Raw genomic sequence first — 8,135 nt, 5'->3', positions numbered from 1 at the left:
TTCCTGGCTCACCTACTGCCCCTTCTTAAATTTTATATTTTCCAGGAATATGCTGGAAAGACTACTTGCTGTTCTTTAGTGTCTGTTCTTTACCTCTTTTTTTGTTTGTTTGTTTTGAGACCGGCCGCACTGCGCTCAGCCAGTGAGCGCACCGGCGGCCATCCCTATATAGGACCCGAACCCGGGCGGGAGCGCTACTGCGCTCCCAGCGCCGCACTCTCCCGAGTGCGCCACGGGCTCGGCCCTGTTCTTTACCTCTTAATAGAATCTGTTTTTACTGGTTGCCCCAAATAGACATTTCCCAGCCTTTCTTGCAGCTGGTGTGTGTGTGTGTGTGTGTGTGTGTGTGTGCATTTCCCAGCCTTTCTTGCAGATGGTGTGTGTGTGTGTGTGTGTGTGTGTTTGTGTGTAAGGGGGAGTAATGGGTGCAGTCTCTGGGGAGGGCATTTCCCAGCCTTTCTTGCAGCTGGTGTGTGTGTGTGTGTGTGTTTGTGTGTAAGGGGGAGTAATGGGTGCAGTCTCTGGGGAGGGAGCATCCCCTTCCTCCTCTCTCCTGTCTGGACAGAGTCACACAAAGCTGGGATATGGATGTGGTTGCTGGGAGACATTTGGACCAGGCGGATGAGGGCCATCCCCTAGAGATGATGAATTAATAAGACAGGAGCCTGGGTCCGTGACACCATGGAGCATACTAGTCCTGGGCTGCAGACTCTCAGACTGTTACGTAAGAGAAACAAACCTTGATATTGCTTAAGCCATTGACACTTTAGTTCTCTGTTGCACACAGCTGAACCCATAGTCAAACAAAGGCACCTTCTTGACTAAAATTTACCTTCTTACCCTGATGATTTATAGTCAGCAAATAAATTTAATTTTGTCCTCATCCGGGATAAAGACATTTTAAAGGACCCAGCAGCTCTTCAATAAATCTTGTTCTCTCCAAAAAGATTTCACAAAATCCATGTGATTGGAAAATTGGGCTAGTTTGTAGGGATAAAAATGGGGTTTGCCAAAGGGGTTTCTTTGGGAAGCAAATATCTCCAAAGTTTAGTCTTCAATTATGTCTGCAAGAATGCACTTAGTTCATGTCTGTTCAATTCAAAACCAGTGAACTTGGCCAGCTAAGCTTGCAAAGACAGAATGTGGATGCACATTGCATGACAGTAGGCTGGGCTTTGGACATCTATGGGGGAATAAAAATCACTTCAGCTCTTGCTAAAATGATTCTCCATTGTCTGGATCAGAACTGAGCACAAGTGGGCCACCAAAGTTAACATATGAAAAACAACAGCTGAAGTTGGACTAAGAGACTAATAAGCCAAAACCAAGTCTGTTATATATTATTTTATGGTATTATGGGTAGAGGGAGAAGTTTGGAAGGTGTGGAAGAATCTGTTGGGCTGTTCTAAGCATGCACATATCTATCCATACATCCATTCTTGGGCTGGAGTATAACATTACTTTGGACAAAATTCTTTACATTAAAATTCACTTCCATAATAAAGAGATTCACAACCACAGCTTTCAAAGAATCTTAGAACTAGACAGAGGGCTAGAGATCTCTCTCCCTCTAGGTTAAACATTATTACTCCATTATTAGAGAGGTTTGGATACGGTTGTTCGAGTAGCTATAAATTCACCTAAACTGAGTAATAACTCAGTGTACATTTCTCTGTCATATAATGTGAGGATATTTTGAGTGATTTTGTTAGATGTAGGGATAATCTCCACTTCCAGCACCTCATAAGGTACCCAAACAGAAATGGTCTACTTTTCCTTACTGATTCCTTTTTAAAGTCTCACAAATTTTTAATTAAACATTCTATTTTTCCAGGAAACAGATTCAAACTTACTGGCTTGAATTGTCCTTTTGGACAACTGGGTTGGCGTTTCCTTGATTCCTGTCTTTTGGCCACTCCCATTTATCATAAGCTTGAAGAACTTATGGCCATTCAGTTATACCTGCAAATCTTTTCAGTGCCCTGAATACAAGTTTTTAGGGCCTAGAGACATAAATATATTTTGTACTGCTTCTATATAGTGTTCTCTTTTAACCATGTTTATTTCATCCTAATTCTGTGAAAACTATCTTTGATGAAGAAGAAATGGAAAGTACAATTATCTGTTAATGTGAAAAGAAAACAGGTATCTCATAGAACAGAGCCTTTTAAAAAGTGTTATACTTCTCTAAAGTTTAAAAAGTAGTGGCTCTCAACCTGGCCACATTCCTTATCTTTTCCTCCTGCTATTTTTTCATGTAAACTGAGGGATTCCCCAGTTGCTCTGTGTCATATGTTTTCTTAAGAATACCAAAATTTACAGTTTCACCCGAGCAGCTTCTCCATCCTCTCAAATTTCAGCTTACTGTCTTCTAGGCGGGGTTACTGAGTCTGTGGCAAGCACGTGGCTTCCAGTCTTCACAGGGAGAGCTTTGGCCCTTGCTAGCAGTCCATCGCTGCCATAACATTTGCCCCCCAGCTCATCTGCTTGCAAGAGGCGATCAAGAGTTTGGAAAACTCTTACAAAAGAGATGACAATAGATTACTTTTGGCTGCTGATTTTTTGTGCTACTGATACCCACCGATGCTTTCTGCCCCACAGCCATTAAGCCTTAATTGGCAATAAATGGTACTGCTGTATCTCAGAAACAGACCTTGTTGTCCTGATGTCTTAAGTCCCAAATGCTGGCCTTGTCCTTCCTGTAGCTGCTGCCATGGTGTGCTGAGGTGGGAGAAGGCCTCTTCCTCCTGCTGTTAGGGTTCTTTACTTGAGTCCCTCAAAGGCTGGCCATGTTCAGGTTATCACTCAGCATTCTTACAGGAACTTAGGATTCATTACCTCAGAGCTAGGTGAGAAGACATCTGATGACAAAACCCAGGACCAACCTCCAGGGGTTCCCACCTGCTGACAGGAAACCTGTCTCCCAGTCACCTGATTGTCCTGATCCACGGGGTGTCCCTGCTGACCTGGGCACTCTCCACCCCAGTGGCTGGGGGCAGCTTTTATTCTCCCTTTTTGAGAGTCTAATCTCAGCAGTGGGATGACAACTATTAGTCCCAATGTTCTTTTTACAATTTCTATCTTAGAACAAATGAATCGGGGTGTCCCTGCTGACCTGGGCACTCTCCACCCCAGTGGCTGGGGGCAGCTTTTATTCTCCCTTTTTGAGAGTCTAATCTCAGTGGTGGGATGACAACTATTAGTCCCAATGTTCTTTTTACAATTTCTATCTTAGAACAAATGAATGAATGAATGAATAAAAATTTAAGACTCTCTTGCCTCTATATCCTCCTCCAGTGATTAGCCCACTTCTCAGTTCCCTTTCACAAGAAAACTCTTGAACAGGGATCCACACAGTTTCTACTTTCCCATCTCCCATTCCTTCTTTAACCCACTAGCTTGGCTTCCATCCTTACCACTCATTCGCAAATACTCTTGTTAAGTTCACCATGCTGCCCTCAGGTTGCCGAGACTTCTCTCTCATCTTACCTGCCCTCCTGTCTGAGGTATTTAACACAGTGTTTCCTCCCTGAGGCACCCTCCTCTCTGAGCTTCTGGAAGGCCCCCTCCCCGTCCCTGTTCTTCTCTCCTTTCCTGCCTATTCCCCTACTTAACTTTCGGATGTTGGGGTTCCTCAGGACTTGGTCCTGGGCTCTCTTATGTGATCTCATACAATCCTATGACTTTAAATACCTTCTACATGTTGACAGCTCTGGAATTTATATCTCTAGCTCAACCTCTCTCCTAGAATCATATATGCCTCTGGACATATGTGCTTCAAATACAATATATCTGAAACTGCCACTTGGCTAATGGGCATCCCAAACTTATGTTCAAAACCAAGTTCTTAATTTCCTAGTACACTCCTCTCCAATTTGTTCCTTCACCCATTTCCTCTACCATTTCACTAACTGGCATCACTATCTACCCAGCTGATTAACACAGAAACCTCAGAGGTATCTTTGGTTCCTCCTTTCCTTTCATGCTACAGAGAAGACACCAGCAGGTCCAGTTAGTTCTACTTCTAAAATATCTGCACCCAGGTCCAAGTTTCCATCTTTTATCTAGATTACTGTTATTCCAGATTACTCCTAATCTGTCTCCTGCCACCACACCTACCACCTTCCAAATGATCCTCCACACAGCAGGTAGTGATTTTTACCAAATGTAAATCAGATCACATCACTCTCCTGCATTTAAAATAAAGTCCAAAAGCCTTAGCACAGCAGACAAAGCCTCATGTCATCTGGTTCCAACTCACTTCTAAACCTCATCCTATGCCATCCCTGGAGTGTTCCCTTCACTCTGACACTTGGGCCCTCTTTCCCTTCCTAAAACTCTTTTCCTGCCTCTGGGCCTCTGTACTTGCTGTTCCTGTGGCCTGCAAGCCCCAGGTTACCTGGGTCCAGAGAGGAATTTGATGGCTGCCTATCTAGAGTAGGACACTCCCTTTGTATTCTTTTATGGTGAGCTCCTGTGTGCCCCAGTAGACTGTAAACTGCATGATGGCAGGGGCCCTTCTATCATGCTCAGGGTTGCAACCCCAGTGCGTGGCACCCAGGTGATCAAGACTGAATGATGATCTAGATGTGGCTGCTTTTCCATATAGGATTCCTAAGGACCTACCTTCATATGCCAGTTCCCCCAAAAGGCATGCAAATTAGGGTCTGCAGCACCCAAGAAAGTGTGTTGCTCCAATTCTCTGCGGGAAGCCTGGCTGACTACCGGCCCCAGCTGTTGCCCCTCAGGACTCACCACTGTATTCAAGCTGAGGCAATACCTTCCGGGCCCTGCCCCCTCCCAAGGCTGCTCCCAGCTGCTGACCTAGCACAGTGGGGGTATAGCACTGGCTCTGCACTGCCCTGCCCAGGATTATTCACCCATTGTTCTGTCAGCAGCTTTCTCAGAACTGCACTGCAATCCGAGGCTTTTTCTACTCAACTGTTTCTTCTCACCCTTTTCCTTTCACAGGTGTGAGAACTGCATTATGGTGTGAAGGCCATCCTAGCCCACCCCTGCTCTTTCTCCCTTTATCGTTCACAGGTGTTTCCCCTAATTTGTCACACCTCTAATCCAGTTTTGGCATCAGCTTCCCAGGGGCCCTTTTAGAAATTTGAAATACTGATATTATAAACCACAGTCCAGAAAAACTAACTCTTACTTGATACTATGTATAAAACCATCTGTTCACTCCCCATATCTCTTCCAGACATGATCTTCAACTGGAAAAGAGTTAAAAATAATATCTCCTGTGCCCTGGAGCCTCTGGTTTACCACTCAGGGCTCCAGACCACTAGAGATGTACTCCAGATTTCATTTAACATTGTTCCCACAGGAGCAGAATGGGTAACCACTGGCACACAGTAAATTCGGGCCAAGGTTCATGCTTCTGACTACCCAGTTGATAGAGTTTGGATGTGCTGTCCCTGCCAAAACTCATGTGGAAATTTGATCTCAAATGTGGCAGTGTTGGAAACTGATTGAGTCATGGGTCAGATCCCTCATGAATGGATTAATGCTGTCCCTGGGGGAGAAGGGGTAGTGAGTGAGTTCTCGCTCTATTAGTTCCCGCAAGCGCAGGGTGTTTAAAAGACCCTGGCACCTCCTCTCTCTCTTGCTTCCTCTTGCCATGTGATCTGCTTGTACCCGCCAGCTGTCTGCCGCTTTCTGCCATGAGTAGAAGCAGCCTAAGGCCCGTACCAGACACAGCTGTCCCAGAATCATAAGCCAAATAAACCTCTGTTCTTATAAATTACCCAGTCTCAGGTATTTCTGTTATAGCAACACAAAATGGATTAATACGCCAGCCTTTGCCCAAACTCTTCACACAGATCTTCTGAGAATCTATATTATTCTGGGACTCTTCCTACCCCATCTGATGGCTCTTTCAGAGCTCTGTCTTTACCCATTCCCTAAATGTGGGGGCTTTTCAAAGTTTTAATCTCAGCTTTTTTTTTTTTTTGATTATATATTGCCTTAAAGATACCACCTATTTCTAAGGCTTCACCTTTATGCATTTTTATGCAAATCTCTCTTCAGTCCTGACTTCTCAAGTAGTATTGTGTTCCAAACTACATGTGCTAAATGCTCAAAAAGTCTTGCCAAGTGCCCTTCACCCATGTACTTTTTCAAGTCTCTTATGCTTTTCACATGCTTTGCTGAATGTTTTACACACTGCAGGACCCTTATTACATTTCATTTGCTTTTATTGATTTATGTAAATGTATACATCTGTGAGTTGCTAAAAACTCCTTTGATTAAAAACAAATGGGAAACCAAGATGACAAGTTCTATGACAAAAAGCAATGGTTTCCAAAGTAAGGAGTGTATGTACCAGGTGGTAATGTAAGATGATCCACTGGGATGCGGAAAAAACATATTAGAACATTTTTTCATCTCATACTGTGAATGTTTTATAACTGAAGTACATGCATATAATTTATGATACTGTACATACACTGGTTAATTAACTGATGAAACTTGGCAATTTAAGAGTACAGTCCACTGACATTCTGAAGGATGGTCCTAACCCTAAACTATGTTTATAATATTACAATACCATTCGCCAGGTATAAGCAGCATTCCTAAACTAAGTTTGACATCTAGGAGCCTAATAAAACATGAAACACAAATATACCCTACAGTCAGAAGTATAACTCAAGTACATGTGTGATAAAGGTATCCTGACTCCTATTTTGACTCAATATTCTCCCCACTTAAAATTTATAAGCATCTGAGAAAGATGAGGACAATAAAGATCAAGCAGATTGTATGTTAAAACATGTTAGGGCTGGCTGGTTAGCTCAGTTGGTTAGAGTGCAGCCTTATATCACCAAGGTCATGGGTTCAGGTCCCTGCATCGGCCAGCCACCAAAAACAAACAGATAAATAAAAGCCAATATCAGAGTAGTTCTCCCTACTTCACAAAACTTTCTCAAAGTACAGAACTATTTATGGGCTTCTAGTACTGTGAATTACTTGACATCAGAGAACTGCTGAGTGAGAAGGGATCTTGGAGCCTATCCACTTGGCCTCCCACCAAGGGCTAAAAAACCCTGCTGCACTGCCCCAGACACAATCAGGTGACCTCTTTGCTAAGAACTTTAGAGAAAGGATGTTCATTTCATAAGTCAAGCCATTCTGATACTGGATATATCTAGGTGTTGTAATGATTTTTTTCTAACAGTGAGGTATTCTCCACCCATGGTGCTCAGATCTGCCCCAAAGAACAACAAAATACAGCAACTTTCCAAGGTCTCCCTTGTAAACATGGTTTATAGCCTACTCACCATCCCAGACCTCTTTCCCCATTGTGTGGAGTCTAGCCAAGCAATGTTTCACTAAAAATGTCAATAAAAACAAGACATCCTCAAATATTAATTTCACAAGAGCTGGCTCTCAATGAATGAAGATAACTTTGTGTGATAAAGATGTGTGTTCTCCTAACCTACGGTTTCATTCTCATCTTTTAAAGCAGAGAAATCGTGCTTGACTCAGTAAGCTGGTGATAAACTAACACACTGACTCTTATACTGCGGGGAGGGGTAAGCCAAGACAGATAGCTGTCCATATTTTGTACTCGTTCTAGACATTTTTATAAATCCTAAGTGGATTTCCATTTATTCCATTTGAACTGCTCCTTGTTGGTTTACTTCAGTGTTTTGGCCTAAAATCCTTCTGAATTATACTCCTCTATTAGTTTTCTCTCCATGCTTTTTGTCATGGTAAAACACACACACACAGTCTTAAGGTAGACAGGACAGAGCTACATGGAACTCAACAGGACGACACACATTAAACATCTCAGAAATTCAAAATAAGTTTAAGTCCACTCGAATGTACTACTGCCTGTACACAATCTTGCCATCAAGATTACCATAAGTTACTCTGCCTTGCTAAAATTAAGATGTATTATAAAGCTGCCCCTTGATTTCTGGCATGTATTTTTATATGTAATTCAAAAAGAAAAAATACTGGGCCGGCCCGGTGGCGCACTGCTACAGTGCGCCGCTTGGGAGTGTGGCGGTGCTCCCGCCGAGGGTTCGGATCTCACATACGGACCGGTTCCCGCTCACTGGCTGAGCGAGGTGCGGGCGCAGCACCGAGGGTTGTGATCCCGTTGCCGGTCCCGGTCC

This window comes from Galeopterus variegatus, unplaced genomic scaffold (genome assembly GCF_000696425.1).
Source record: "Galeopterus variegatus unplaced genomic scaffold, G_variegatus-3.0.2 Scaffold473, whole genome shotgun sequence".
Lineage (NCBI taxonomy): Eukaryota > Metazoa > Chordata > Mammalia > Dermoptera > Cynocephalidae > Galeopterus > Galeopterus variegatus.
This window is presented reverse-complemented; position numbering follows the sequence as displayed.